A 16,517-nucleotide genomic window follows, 5' to 3' on the forward strand; every position below is an offset into this window, starting at 1 on the left:
GGAATGTACTGCTCAAAAACTAAATGCCCCTTGAACAGGACCAGAGACTCGTCCACATTTACCTCTTTACCTGGAACACACACCTCTGAAAACCGATCTACAAAATGATCAAGGACAGGCCTAATCTTAAAAAAGATGGTCACAATCAGGGTCATCTCATGGGAAGGTTAAAGCATGGTCCACAAAATGCAACATACGAAGAAGAAGCAAATAGCAATTACGAGTCATAGTTGCAGGATATATAGCCATTGCCATCAAGGGACTAGTAGACCAATAAGAAGCCAGTGACGGCTTCCTTATCAAACCCATCAAAAAAGTCAAACCTTAAAACTTTTCATCTCTTCCAGATATGTGGGAACCCACTGTGTAGCTCTAGACTGAGGCCTAAGTCTGGCAGCGTTGTCCCTCAAATATTGCTTCGCATACAAATTAGTCTGCTCAACAATCTCTTCCAAAAATACATTGTCCATAAACAAGGGAAAGAAATTGACAGGCAAAACGTTTTCCGTATTGACTCTACACCCTGGGAGACCAGTAAACGCAGGTGACTGTGGCTGTTCCATGTTTGGGGCAATCCAGGTGGCAGGTCTTCTAATGGGAAACCTTTCAGCCCCAAGCTGCAGCACTCTTGATATATCAATGTTCTCCTCTAAAACAGGCCCTTCATCTGCACTGAGAGTGGCTTCCTCATCAGAAGAATCCCCTCTGATAGAAAACTCACTGCAAGAATCTCTCACTTCCTCCTCTGCCTCAGATGCAGAGTCAGTTTCATAATCATGGTCAGAAGACGACTCAAAAAGCATGCCAACAACCTGCTGAGCGGTCACTCTGTGGTTAGCCATGATCGTTTCTAACAACAAATTGATTGCCAACAACAACCAGCACTGTCTAAAATGATTACTAAAAAAGTGTAGCTTTATCACAAAGAGTTATGTACTAAAAAACTATACCACTCACTTGCCTGAAAAAGCTACTCACCAGCAACTACTCTGCACATACAGCAATCACTAAAGATATCCCACTAAAAAGAAAAAAAGCAAATTAGACATATGACAGCATAAATATCATTGTGCTCAAATCGAAGGACAATTTCACACATAGACCTGCATTTAGTATACCACCTACAAACATGTCAATCATGTATGTCAACAATACTCCTTTGGAGTAAATTGCATTTACTTACCTAAAACATGCAACTATACAAACCACAGGGCAACTATTGCCAAAACCGCAAGGATCCACAGCAAAGGAAGCAAAAGCTTTTAACTAGAACAAAAAAAGGAAATAAACTGTTATAATCACAAATACAAATACTTCGCCAGTTGACAAACACCCCGCCACCAAGAACTTAGAAATTGTCCCTGGTGCCTAAGTGGCTTCTGCCCCCCTTAGGGGCAGATGGGCCTTAACAAAATAGGCCGATCTGGCCCCAAGGTGGGCAGAAAAGGCCATCAATAATGTGCCCCCATTGGGGGGCGACCCTTGCCAAAGGGGCCGCCCCCCCACACAAAACACACACACAAGATCCCTGATACCCAAGTGGATTCTGCACCCTTTGGTGGCAGATGGGCCTAAAAAAAAAATAGGCCGAACTGCCCCCAAGGGGGGCAGAAATAACCAACAGCTCTGTACCCTGTTTGGGGGGGGGGGCTTTGCTTGCCAAAGGGGGCGAAAGGGCTCCCCCAGCACCCAAAAACTAAGGGGACCAAAAAAAAAAATAATTCCCTCATGTCTTGGTGGCTTCTGCCCCCTTTGGGGAAGATAGGCCTAAAAAAAAAGGCTGATCTGCCCCCAAGGGGAGAAGAAATTGCCATCAGGAATGTGCCCCCCTTTGGGGGGGGCGACCCTTGCCAAAGGGGCAGCCCCCCCACACAAAACACACACACAAACAAGATCCCTGGTGCCTATGTGGATTCTGCTCCCATTGGGGGCAGATGGGCCTAAAATAAATAGGCCGAAATGGCCAACAGCTCTGTGCCCCCTTCCGGGGGCGACCCTTGTCAAAGGAGGCACCCCCACCACACAAAAAAACAAAAGGGGCCAAAAAAAATCAAATCTGACATCTTGGTGGCTTCTGCCCCCTTGGGGAGAAATGGCCATCAGTAACGTGTCCCCTTTGGTGGGCGGCCCTTGCCCAAAGTGCCACCGCCCACACACACACAAAACACACACACAGGTTCCCTGGTGCTGGGGGCAGATGGGCATAAAAAAAATAGACCAATCTGCTCCCAAGGGGGGCAGAAATGGCCAACAGTTCTGTGTTCCTTTTAGGGGGCGACCCTTGCCAAAGGGGACGAAAAGGGGGTGCCCCAAGCACAGAAAAAAACAAGGGGGAACAAAAATAAATAAATACCAGGCGTATTGGTGGTTTCTGCCCTCCTTGGGGGCAGATGGGCCTAAAAGAAATAGGCCTATCTGTCCCCAAGGGGGGCAGAAATGGCCAGCACTAATTTCCCTCTCCAAGACACAAAACACACAATCCCTGTGGCCTAGTGGGTTTCGAACCCCCCGGGAGTGAGATCGGTCAAAAACATGGCTGATCTAGCCCCAGGAGGGGCTTAAACATATAAAAAAAATATTGCCCCTGGGGCAGGTACCCTTGCCTAAGGGGTTGCTGCCCAAAAATGTCATGAAAATGAAATCTGGTTCCTAGTTGGTTTCGACCCCCCCTCCTCCCCCGGGGGCAGATCGGCCAAAAAAAAGCTGATCTGCCCCCAGGGGGGGCTGAAACAGGATTTTTTTATTGCCCCAGGGGAGCGACCCTTCCCAAGGGGTAGCTCTGCAAAATTAACTACAGAGGAAATCTCTGGTGCCTAGTGGGGATTCCTGCTCCACGATCGCAGGCCCCGCCCACGATCGTGGAGCAGGAATCCAATGAAAACAGGCACAGGGGGAAGGAAAAACTCTTTCCTTTCCCCCTGTGTCAGTTTTCCCCCCAAAAAGACTCACCTGTAGAGGGTCCTTTCTTTCTGCACGCAATCCATTGAAAACAGGCACAGGGGGAAGGAAACACTCTTTCCTTTCCCCCTGTGTCAGTTTTCCCCCCAAAAAGAGAAAGACTCACCTGTAGAGGGTCCTTTCTTTCTGCACGCTGGAAGCAAATGGCTTCCAGAGCGTCCTCAGCAGCTTCTGATGACGTTGGTGTGCTGTGAGCGCACTTACGTCATCAGATTGCCGAGGGGGGTTTGGGTGGAAGGGGAAGCGATTCCCCTTCCATCCACGACTGGGGGCTGTGGGAGGGAGGCTCACGGGGAGCGCTAGCGCTCCCCGTGGGCCGGATGCAGGACGTCACCCTGGGGGTTAAAACTAGTTAGAGTCAGCAGGCATTTTTAATTTGAGTGTTCTCAGCACCATGGTGCCTCTCAGTGTCCTAGCACTTTGCAAACAAATAAATAACCATTGCCTCTGCTTTTGCCCCCTTGTTGTATATGAGTTGTATTTCAACATGGGCTAGTGACCACTTTTACCAATTCCAATTGGCATACTGGAACACCCTTATAATTCCTTAGAATATGGTACCTAGGTACCCAGGGTATTGGGGTTCCTGAAGATCCATATGGGGTGCAGCATTTATTTTGCCACCCATAGGAAGCTCAGACAAACCTTTACACAGGACAGCCATGACAGCCTGATTGAAATAATGCACACATCATTTCACAGCCATTTTCATTGCACTTAAGTGACTTATAAGTCACCTAAATGTCTAACCTTCACTTGCTGAAGGTTAGGTGCAAAGTTACTAAGTGTGAGGGCACCCCTGCACTCGCAAAGGTGCTCCCACATAGTTCAGGGCCATTTCCCCGGACTTTGTGAGTGTGGGGACACCATTACACGCGTGCAGTACATATAGGTCAATACCTATATGTGGCTTCACAATGGTAACTCCGAACATGGCCATGTAACATGTCTAAGATCATGGAATTGTCCCCCCAATTTAAATCTGTTATTGGGGATCTTGGGGATCCAATTCCATGCCTCCTGGGGGCTCCACTATGGACCCCCACTACTGCCAAACTAGCTTTCTGGGCTTTTCTCTGCAGCTACAGCTGCTGCCACCCCACAGAAAGGGTTCTGCCCTCCTGGAGTCTGGGCAGCCCAGTCCCAGGAAGGCAGAACAAAGAATTTCCTCTGAGAGAGGGTGTCACACCCTCTCCCTTTGGAAATAGGTGTTAAAGGCTGGGGAGGGGTAGCCTCTCCCAGCCTCTTGAAATGCTTGGAAGGGAACAGATGGTGCCCTCCTTGCATAAACCAATCCACACGGGTTTAGAGAACCCCCAGTCCCTGCTCTGGTGCGAAACTGGACAAAGGGAAGGGGAGTGACCATTCCCCTGTCCATCACCACCCCAGGGGTGGTGCCCAGAGCTCCTCCAGTGTGTCTCAGACCTCTGCCACCTTGGATCCAGGGGTGTGGGGGCACTCTGGAGGCCTCTGAGTGGCCAGTGCCAGCAGGTAACGTCAGAGACCCCTCCTGATAGGTGCATACCTGACTAGGTGGCCAATCTTCCTCTGAGGGCCATTTAGGGTCTCTCCAGTGGACTTTTCCTCAGATTACGACAAGAATTCATCAGGGTTCGTCTGCACTTCTCTCTTTAACTTCTGCCAAGGATCAACCGCTGACTGCTCCAGGACACCTGCAAAACCGCAACAAAGTAGCAACTACCAGCGGCATTGTAGCACCTAATCCTGCCGGCTTTCTCAACTGTTTCCTGGTGGTGCCTGCCTTCACCCTTCACTGGAAGCCAAGAAGAAATCTCCTGTGGGCCGACGGAATCTTTCCCCTGCTTCAGCAGGCACCAAACTTCAGTGTCACTGGTACTCTGGAACCCCTCTCATCCTGAAGAGCGTGGCTCCCGGAACACTGGTGGTGGACCCAAGTGACCCAGACTGTCCAATGGTCCAACTATCCAAATTTGGAGGAGGTAAGTCCTTGCCTCCTCTCTCCAGACAGTAATCCTGTGCACCACGTGATCTACAGCTACAGGGACTTCTGTGCACATTTCCAAGACATCCTGCACACACAGCTGAGCCTAGGTCCCCAGCACTCCGTCCTGCGATGCTCAGCTCCATGAGTTGATCTCCAGTGTCGTGGGACTCATCTTTACAGTGTTGAGATGACCGCCATGTACAGACTTCTTGAACCTATGTTCAAGGACTTCTGTGGGTGTTTCCTGCCTGTGTGTGGGCTCTCTACATTGCTGAGGGCCCCCTCAGCCTCCTCTCCCAAGTGGCGATACCCTGGTCCTTGCTGGGCCTAGGCAGCACCCTTTTTCTTCAACTGCAACTCTTGCAGGTAGCAAGGCTTGTTTGTTTGTATTTTGCCAAGGAAACAACTCTGCATCCTCCAGCACGCCGTTGGTCATCTTCTGCATGAAGAAGAACTTCCTAACGCCTTCCTTTGTTGCAAATCTTGCAGCTTCTTCCAACTGGAGGCAGCCATCTTGCACCTTCATCCGGGGTTTAGTGGGCTCCTGCACCCCCGGACACTTTAGCGACTCTTGGACTTGGTCCTATTCCTTTGCAGGTCTTCAGGTCCAGGAATCCATCTTCAGTGCTTTGTAGTCTGTTGTGGTCCTTGCAAAATCCTGTGTTTCTGGGGAAATAGTAGTACTTTACTCCTACTTTCCCAGGTCTTAGGGTGGGGTATTCTTTACACCCTTTTTGTTTTCTTACATTCACAGCGATCCTCTACACACTACACTAGCCTAGGGGTCCATTTGTGGTTCGTATTCCACTTTCTTAGTATATGGTTTGTGTTGTCCCTAGGCCTATTGCATCCTATTGTATTCTACAGTGTTTGCACTACTTTCTGGCTGTTTTACTTACCTGATTTGGTGATTGATGTATATTTTGTGCATGTTACTTACCCCCTAAGGGAGTATATCCTCTGAGATATTATTGGCACATTGTCACTAAAATAAAGTACCTTTATTTTTAGTAGCACAGAGTATTCTCTTTCTTTTGATATAGTACCTATATGATATAAGTGGTATTGGATGAGCTTTGCATGTCTCCTAGTTCAGCCTTGGCTGCTCTGCTAAAGCTACCTCAGAAGAGTCCCCAGTTGGACGAAGACTGCAGAAATGCACCCTAGGAAGAGGATGCAAAGGATGTCCTACCTCGTGAATTGTATGCAGGTGAGCTTTGGCACTGGATTCCTCCAACAAGCCTTGGTTCCGGCAAAGACACGTTTTTGCATCAACTAGGCACTATCTGGACCCAGGAGGGACCTGGGGCCTCAACTGTGTGTGAGGAGGAAGAGTGGGCTCTCAGCACTTCAAAGAGCCCTCGGAGCACCAGATACCACTCACATGAATCCCAGGACATGGGGACCAAGGAGATGCAAAATGTGGTTGGTGCAGCACTACAAAGGAAGGACCCACGCCACCTCAGCAAGTTGAGCATTACAGGATAGAGTGCTGGGGACCTGGGCCAGGCTGTGCATGAAGGGATTTTGCAAATAGTGCACAGAGGCCTCAGGAGGTGAAGAAGATGTGGTGCACAGGGGTACTGTCGTTCTAGGGGTAGGCAAGGTCTTACCTCCTCCAAATTGCGACAGCAGGACCTAAGGACAATCTGTGTCGATGGGGTCCACCCTCTGTGTTCCAAGGAGCATGCTCATCTCCAGGAGAGGAGTCCAAGAGAACCGGTCGTTCAACTTAGAAGGTGCCTGCGTGAACAGGGGAGTGACTCCGTCACCAAACGGGAGATTTCTTTGGTCCTTCTGGTGCAGGGTGAAGACAGGGAGTCCTCAGAGCATGCACACCATGGAAACTGTTGCAGTTGCTGGCTGCAGCTGAAGTTGCAGAGGAAAAGTATCTCTTGTGGATACTTTGTTGCTGTTACAGCGGTTCCTGAAGCAGACTGCGGTTGATCCAAGATCAGAGGAGAAAGTAGTAGCTGCAGAGGATTCCTGCTGGAAACTTGCAAATAGAATCTAAAGAGAACCCACAGGAGAGACCCTAAATAGCCCTGAGAGGGAAAATGGCTACCTTATCAGGTAAGGACCTATCAGGAGGGGTCTCTGATGTCACGTGCTGGCACTATCCACTCAGAGGCCTCCAGAGTGCCCCACACCTCGTAAAGCAAGATGGCTGAAATCTGGGACACACTGGAGGAGCTCTGGGCACCACCCCAAGGGTGGTGATGGACAGGGGAGTGGTCACTCCCCTTTCTTTTGTCCAGTTTTGCGCCAGAGCAGGGCCTGGGGGGGTCCCTGAACCGGTGTAGACTGGCTTATGCAAGGAGGGCACCATCTGTGCCCTTCAAAGCATCTCTAGAGGCTGGGGGAGGCTACCCCTCCCCAGCCTGTTACATCCACTTCCAAAGGGAGAGCGTGTAACACCCTTTTCCCAAAGGAAATGCTTTTTTCGGCCTTCCTGGGACTGAGCTGCTCAGACCCCAGGAGAGCAGAACCCTGTCTGTGAGGTGGCAGCAGCTGTAGCTGCATTGCAAGCTTCAGAGAGTTGGTTTGGCAGTACTGTGGGCCCATAGTGGAGCCCCCAGGATGCATGGAATTGGCTCCCCAATATCAGGTTTGGAATGGGGGGACAATTCCATGATCTTAGACACCTTACATGGCCATATTTAGAGTTACTATTGTGAATCTACATATAGGTATTGACCTATATGTAGTGCACGCGTGTAATGGTGTCCCCGCACTCCCCAGGTCCCGGTAATTGTCCCTGAACTATGTGGGGGCACCTTTTCCAGTGCAAGGGTGCCCCCACACTTAGTAACTTTGCCCCTAACCTCCAGCAAGTGAAGGTTAGACATATAGGTGACTTATAAGTTACTTAAGTGCAGTGAAAATGTCTGTGAAATAGGGTGTGCACTATTTCACGCAGGCTGCAGTGGCAGTTCTGTGAAAGGGTTTGTCTGAGCTCCTTATGGGTGGCAAAAGAAATGCTGGAGCCCATAAGGATCTCCTGGAACCCCAATGCCCTGGGTACCTAGGTACCATATACTAGGGACTTATATAGGGGGTCCAGTGTGGCAATTGAAATTGGTAAATGAAGTCACTAGCCAATAGTGACAAATGTAAAAGCAGAGAGAGCATAAGCACTGAGGTTCTGGTTAGCAAAGCCTCAGTGACACAGTCAAGCATTATACAGACACACACATTATGCCACAAACTATGAGCACTGGGGTCCTGACCAGCAGGATCCCAGTGAGACAGGCAAAAACATACAGACATATAGGTTTTTATCTATGAGCATTGGGGTCTTGGCTAGTAGGATCCCAGTGACACAGTAAAAACACACTGACACACACTCACAAACAGGCCAAAGGTGGGGGTGACCATGCTAGAAAGAGGCTGCTTTCTCACACTAGGCAAGTAATACATATTATTTTTAGCCAAATTGGCCACTAAAGCACATTAATTCCTTTAGGGGCGCCAGTAGATCCATCTATGCCATGCCATGCCTCTTATCTTTAAAAGTATGTAATAATAGGGAACACAGGGATCCAGTGGGAGTCTGGCCATAAGAGATTGATGTGCTAGCTCTACCACCAGTAGGCATGAAACAAGCTCCACCCCAAATACTTCCAGCAGCAGCTGCACAACGTAATCCTCCATTCCCTCAGTAAATTCTAATATGCTAGGAATGCATATATTATTTAATTGGGATCCCAATTCTAGATCATTCTTAGCCGCAGTCACTTGCAAAACATTTTCCATATTAAAGATAGGAGCAGATTTAAGAAAAGTGGCGCTGCATTCAATGCAGCGCAACTTTTCTTGCGCCCCTCAACGCCCCACTCATGCCTTTATGTGTGTGCCGTTTTTAAGATTCAGTGTATTATGGCTGCATTTAGGGAGCTAGCTTCAAAAAATTTTATCGTAGACTTGCACTTTGCAGGATTAGTGTAAAAAATGTTGACGCTAATCCTGCAAAGCACATTGAGGCCCACTATAAATAATGGTGTGTCTCCTTTTATCGCCTGCTTTGTGAAGGCATTAAAAATGCTGCAAAAGATGACTCAAAGAAATCTTTTAGATTTCTTTGCGCCATTTTTTCACCCCCCCCCCCCCAATGGGGGAGCAACCCCTTGAGGACATTATGCCTGGCACAGGCATAATGTGGCGCAAGGAGTTACAAATTGGTGCAATGTATGCATTGCCCCACAATGTAAATCTAGTGTGGCGATTTTCTAAGCCTAAAAAAATTACACTAATGTGACGCTAGGCTAGTGCTTCTTAAATCTGGGCCTTAGTCTCTCCTTTTGATGTGAAATTGACTTCTGCAGCATATACTCTCTATTTTGCCTCGCCCAGCTGTCCATTATGCATTTGAATTTCCTGAGTGATACAATCCATTTGGGCAGTAAGGGCATCTATTTTAGAGCCAATGGAAATCAAGGGCTCCTACATCACTCTCAGTAGCGTTTTCATCTCGTCTTCCACATGGCCATGGTAAAAGACTGAGTCGGATGATTCAACAGCATTGTTAAGTGAGTATGTCATTCTAGAGTCTCACCTGTGCTAGAAAGGTAATCTGGATTGGTGATTGTACACTTTCCCCAAATCTTTATGGTGTAATGATTTGTCTTGTCAGGTGTGTTATCCATAGGAGTATGCAGATGACCAGTCACACATTTATACTGTTATGGCACAGAGTCACAGGTTTTAGAAGAGAGCAGGGTGAGATTCACATTGCTTTGCATGCCAAAGTCTCAGTACAGATACTGATCTAACTACCAGCGTGGCCACTGCTGTAATCCACTAGCCAGTCTGAGGATACAAAGTGACCAATTGCTGTGACAGAGGTCTCTGTAAGATTCCACTTCAGTCCCTGCAAAGATTTTCAGAAACCAACAGAGGCATAGGTATGACAGTTTTATGGAGCACCAGACTATCTCTGTATGGATCGGCCATGTGTTTAGGTGCTGATATTTATCACTGGGTCTCATAAGGTACTGGTCCAAGCCATAGACAAGCTATAGATTGGGATTTCTTACATACAGCTTGAAAAGCATATCTAAGCGACCCAGATACTTACGTTGTCCCTGATCTGCCTGCAGCCAGGATGAACTCCAATCAGTGTAATGGGCAAGCAGTGAGACAGAAGAGTTTCCCATGAGGAGACCTGACCCCTGTCACTCACAGGCCACTTGCAATGGCTGGTCACTACTGCACATTCAGCAAAGGGTTCCTTCCAAGCAGCTCTCCATATTTTTCTCCTGCCACTCATTGGGGCACACCCAGAGCACTAACCTCTAGGCTATCACGTGTCTCACAGCTCCCCAATCGGAAAAGATGCACAGTATTACTAAGATGTAATGGAGTCCATTGCACACAGGGATCTTGACAAAGTCAAGTTTCATACGATTGAAAGGACCTTCTGATCTCCCTAGATTGCTCATTGTAACAACTGTCCTTTTGCATTTACTAGCTGGTAGATAATGCATTGATAACACATTCTCAGTAATGGTGCAAAAATGGGAATAAAACCAATGTGTCTTTAAAACTAAATTGTTTTTCTCCGCTTGTGGGTCGAGCCATGGAAATTCTAGCCATTGGGGACAACATAGTATCCAGCAAGACAGATCTCCCATTTGTTGATACCCATATATCACCCTGATTCTTCACGCATCCTGCTCTGACCCACCTTTCCTGCTTGCCTTCTGGGACTTCCTCCTGCAAACATTTGATCCCTTCCCACATATCAGCCATAGTCAACAAAAATCTGGTAGTAAAGTAATTATCTGATAGAGACTTCTAGCCACAGATTTCTCACCTTAGAATTATCTCCAGGCGTCAGACTGGATCCCTACATTTTTTCATGAGCAGTAGCCCTGCGCTCCAGTAGGTGGAGTTGTTTGTCTCAGCTTGGCATCATCTGCGCCAGAAGTGATGTTCGCTGTACCTATATAGGCACCACCCAGACACGCTGATGTCAGTTCTTTTCTTTCCATGCAACAAAGATCCAGAGAAAGTTTACCCTTTAGTCATTTTTGACTAATTTACTTTGACATTTTGTCAGCAATTTAAACGTTCTATGAACAATATTTTATTAGTTGTTTCCAATGCTGAAAAAGAAGTGCGTCGAGCTCGAGCAGGTTTATAATAGTATAACCAGGGTCACTGGAATTATGTGGCTGAGGCAATTTTTGCATAAATATAGATTTGCTGCTTTTGGCAAATAATCCATAATCTGCATATTTTAGCAAAAAAATGTTTTTCTAGCTCAAACGGTTCAAAAGTTTCTAAAAATTCAGCACTACATGTTGCAGTGCAGTGGAAGGCCCTTTGTGTTGCCTGTTGCTATATTTGGGTTTTAAACTGGTCCCAATGAAGTGCAACCAATGCCCAGACAGTGTTACCAGGTTAAAAAAATGACAAAATAATGAAGTAATACTATTACAAAATGTGTCGCATTAGGCTGCATAGTTGCTTTGCTTGCCTCATAATTTACTCATCACTGCCGCATAATTTGGCCTACTCTTGCAGCATAATTCCAGTGCCCCTGACTATAACACATCACAAGCATTGATTGTGCATAGAGATCATCATCAGACACAAAACTCCATGGGCACAAAGAGTAGAATAGCAGAACATCTCCTATTAAGGGTACATTAAGAGTGCCCATCCCTCCACTGTCCCTCCTCTCCATCGCCAACCCATGGCCCACTGGTTCATGGCTCTAGTTTTTCAGCCCTGTAATCAGCCCAGTCCTTCGTAATCTTAAAGTGTATCTGGGGGCAGCTTCCGGACTGGTATATTAGGCGTTCCAACCCCATGGCACTGGTCAATGTTCTTGTCCCACGTCTCTATTGAAGGAGCCTCTGTTGCCTTACAGGTCCTAGCAATGTCTCTTTTGGCCACCAGCTATCCCAATCAAAGAAGTGCCTTATGGTAACATGTTCCCCCAAGATTATCTGTGATGTGCAGAAGGATAAATTTTGGGATCACAGGGAATGTCCCAACCCAGAACCCTCTTGAGTGTCTCCAGCACCCCCCTCCAAAAGCAGGTCAGCCCTGGGAAATGTCAAAACATGTGCAATAAGTCTCCCCACCGCATATCAGGTAGATCCCAGAAGGGATCAGGCCCTTGTGGTAAAACCTAGCTCTCATAACATAAACACTGTGAAGTATCTCCAGCTGCATCAGATAAAATTGGGAGGCTGTAACCGCCTCCCTAGGAGCCTCCACTGCCTCTCTTCAGTCCTTATCGTCTAAAGATCCCAGCTTCTTCTCCCACACCCTCCAGACTCCCACCATCCGGTCCAGTAAGTTGGGTAGTAACATTTTGTATATGTCAGACAGTTTATGCTCCTTGAGTTTTGTGGGTAGAATCGTGGACTCAATCTTGGAAAATTCAGGGATGTCATTCTTCATTTTTATAATGCGGAGAAGAGCATGACAGAGTTGTAAGTACTGGAAAAAAAACTATGGCCCATATTTGTACTTTTTTAGCACCACATTTGTGCCACTTTTTTACGCAAAAGCAGCACAAACTTACAAAATAGAATTGTATTTTGTAAGTTTGCACTGCTTTTGCGTAAAAAAATGACGCAAATGAAGCGCAAAAAAAGTATAAATATGGGCCTATGTACGGTGCAAATCATACTCCTCCTGGAAGTCCTGGAAGGATTTAAGTGTCTCATTATAAAGCACATCCCCCAATATTGAGATTAATATGGTGGCCCTTGCCAAAAATCCCTTGAGAGCTGCCACCTGTGAAGGTTGGGTGCCCTTCTACAGCAGGGTCTCCAATGTGAGACAGCATGCCCATCCTATGCTCTTATTGGCCATATTCCAGGTGCTGAACACAACCCGTGTGGCAAGCGGAAGCACCGCCAAGACTCCTCCACCGTATAACAATTGTGCTAGGTACTGACTACCCATAGCCCACCCCTCCACTGCATACTCTGGGTCTCTAAAGCCATAAAACTACAATTAATAAATGAGTAAATGCGCTGCCCAGTAGTAGAGGAACATGTCAGGAGTATCTATCCCCCGTCAACTGCTGGTTTACAACATTTCTTTATGGCCATGTGGGGCTTTCCATTGCCCCACAGCAATAATTTAATCTGTGCGTTGACCCTACCAAAAAAACAAATTTAGAGATCAGGTACGGGTGAATCTGTAATTGATAAATTATACAGGGCAGGGAGAACATTTTTAAAATTGCCAGGCGCCCCAATAGGGACAAGTGGAAGGGGAGCCAGAGCCTAACATCCCATTCAAGACTTATTAGATGAGTTGCCAGATTTCGGTCATAGGATGAGGTTGCATTATTTGGTGACATGGATCTCCAAATACTTATAGTGATAGGATATACCACAGATTTATGGGTATTTATCTGAAGGCTAGAGTAGGATCCAAAAATATCCAAAATCTGGAGCGCCCTGGGACCCGTTACATCTGGATCATCCATAAATAAAAGGATGTTGTGGGCATAGTGCAAATTTCTATTGCTTACTTCCTCAGACCACTGGAAGCCCTGAAAAAGTGTGTTGGCCTTCATCCAGACCAACAATGGTTCTATCACCAATACAAAAAGCAGGGGAAATAGCGGGCATCCCTGACGGGTATCTCTCATCCCTGGGAATCACACTGATGCCACGCCCCCACCCACACCCTGGCGACCAAACCAGTGTAGAGGAGATGCACAAATTGTATAAACTTTGGGCAAAAGCCAATCCACTGAGTCAAATGCTTTCTGAAAGTCGAGGGGCAGAAGAGCCTTATGACCATGAAAGGTCTAGCTTTGGGTAATTGCATTATGAACCCTTCTGAGGTTATGTCGGGTAGCCTGTTGAGGTATAAACGCAGACTGCTAGGGGGGCAGTAGGTGGGTGATGACTCACACCAGGTGGGTAGCAAGTATCTTGGCCCATATCCTCTCCCATAGCTTCTGCTCCATGTTAAGGAGTGAGATTGGCTTAGGTAAATCCACAATCTCCGTGGTTTGAAGATCTGGAGACAGTTCCCCTCTCTCCAGGGCTTCCCTGAAAGTCTCCAGTAGAAGTGCCAAGTCTGTGGCCAGGCCCTGCACCAACACTCAGTCAGGAAGCCGTTAGGACTGGCCCCATACCCGCATGTAACTGGGCCAAAGTTGCACATAATTCCTCACAATTAGTCAGTATCCAATGCCAGCTCTCCTCAGGGATCAAGTGCAGCATCAGCAGATTGCCTGAAATTGGGATAAGTCCTCATGGGGACTCATCAGGTCTGCACTATACAACGAGCTGTAGTAAGTTGCAAAGGCCCCAGCAATGTTTTTGTTTGCAGTTATCCAGGATCCATCGTCCACCAGTAGGTAAGCCACCGGGAATCCCACCGTTCATGGACTTCAATGCCAGTGTAGCGTCTTGCTGGCCTTCTCTCCCAACTGGTAGATTCTACTGAGGGTTGCCAGCCATGCCTCTCTTGCTCCTGAGTAAGATTCTGGCTGCAGGATGAGTCTTGCAGGAGAGATTCCTGCTTTGTCAGTAAGTATTGGCTCTACAAGGTAAGTATGTGGTCATCTAGGTTCCCAACCTTCCACCAGGCTCTGTCTCGTTGACCCTTTGCGTAACTAATAAGACGCCTTAGCAATGTAGCCTTCTGAGCCTCCACGAGGTAGCACAGCAGGCTACAAATCCCCTATTGTTTTAAATGAATTGCCAGCAGGCTTGTTGACACAGTTCCGTGAACTCTTCTTTCTAAGGGCACGGGCGATCCAGTCTCTATTTCGATCCCACCCTCTCAGGGCCCCAAGCCAGCTCCATCAACACTGGTGAGTGGTCCAAATGTCCCCAGGCCAGCATTCTCACATTGCAAAACCTATGAATCACCTGACCATGCATAAAGAAATAGTCCAATCAAGAAAATTAGTCCCCGCTCGCCAGGATATTGTACCCGCCACACATCAGTCAGATTCCATTTGCATGCAAAAGACGCTAGTAGCATGGGCCCTCTTCCAGCTCCACAGCAGTCCAAGAGCGGTCAAGGCTCACATTGTAAACCCCATTAAAGTCTCCCCCATCACCCATGTGGACCCTGGCATGTCCCCAAGGAGGTCCCCCAACCTAGCCAGGAAGTCTGTTGCCAGAGGGTTAGGGGCATAAATGCAGATCAGCAATAGGGAGTGGCCATGAGAGTGTCAGACATCGCCACATAATGGCCACATCCGTTGTTGACGATTTTTGAGGTTCTTTCCTCCTGATGTGACAGGGATGTTGTGAAGGTTAGACATATAGGTGACTTCTAAGTTACTTAAGTGCAGTGAAAATGGCTGTGAAATAGTGTATGCACTATTTCACTTAGGCTGCAGTGGCAGTCCTGAAAAAAGGTTTTTGTGAGCTCCTTATGGGTGGAAAAAGAAATGCTGCAGCCTGTAAGGATCTCCTGGAACCCCAATGCCCTGGGTACCTAGGTACTATATACTAGGGACTTATAAGGGAGGGTCCAGTGTGCCAATCAGAATTGGAATCTGGAGTCACTAAACTATAGTGACAAATTTAGTAAGTAAAGAGAGCATAAACACTGGAGTTCTGATTAGCAGAACTTCAGTGACACAGTCAAGCATACTGACAACACACATAGGCCACAAACTATGAGCACTGGGGTCCTGGCTAGCAGGATCCCAGTGAGACAGTAAAAACACAATGACAAACACTCACAAACAGGCCAAAAATGGGGGTATAATGTATCCAAGCGGGGGCATTACAGCAGTGGGTGGGGCGAAAAATGACGCAAAGAAATCTAAGAGAATTCGTTGCATAATTTTTGTCTGCATTTTTAATGGCAGCTAAGAGCAGGCATTAAAGGGTGGCTCCTATTGTTTTCAATGGGCCTCTGGGTGCTTTGCAGGATTTTCTATGCTAAACCTGCAAAGCGCTGGACTAGCATAAAAAATGATGACGCTAGTACCCCTGACTACCGCCATGGTGCCTCGATTTTTAAATATGGCGCACACATGGTGGGTGTAAGAGTGGTGCTAAGGGTGCTCTAAAAGTTGCGCTGCACTAGGTGCAGCGCCACTTGTCATAAATCTGACCCTTTGTGTTTGTTCTCTGACATATGATTCAACAAGGCAATTATTTAACAGAGCAAATTTGGCACATGTCTTGTGTGGTCGATGCCTCCAGTAGATCATCGATATATTGAACCAGGGCCGAATTGCATGGCAACTGCAAGGTTTCTATATCTTTTTCAGTATCTGACGGAAGATCAAGGGGCTTTCTGTATCCCCCATGTGGTACTGGGCACCATGCCAGAAATGTATTTTGGAATGGGAAGGCAAAGAGTAACTGGCTTTCCTCGTGAAGAGAAATGGAGAAGAATGATTGACACAAATCAGTAACTGAACCATTCAGCATCAAAGGTTATTTAAAAAAGTATCACTAAAGGACTTGGTACCATGGGACATAAGGGGGCAACAATACTACAGACCTTTCACACATCCACTACAATTGTTCAGTTATTTGGTTTCTGAAAACCCTTTATAGGTAAATTGCAGGGACACCCTAGTATGTCTTTTAAGATGTCCTGTTCTTGCATGAACTCAATTACTGGAATCATTCCA

At 47.1% G+C, this 16,517-nt stretch overlaps 1 protein-coding gene across 3 annotated transcripts in view; it reads left to right on the forward strand.

The window, feature by feature from the left end:
• KIF1A (kinesin family member 1A) overlaps positions 1-16,517 on the forward strand; it is a 3,950,406-nt gene that overhangs the window by 1,550,291 nt on the left and 2,383,598 nt on the right. The window lies entirely within an intron of this gene.

The sequence above is a fragment of the Pleurodeles waltl genome, chromosome 11, assembly GCF_031143425.1.
Source record: "Pleurodeles waltl isolate 20211129_DDA chromosome 11, aPleWal1.hap1.20221129, whole genome shotgun sequence".
Taxonomy (NCBI): domain Eukaryota; kingdom Metazoa; phylum Chordata; class Amphibia; order Caudata; family Salamandridae; genus Pleurodeles; species Pleurodeles waltl.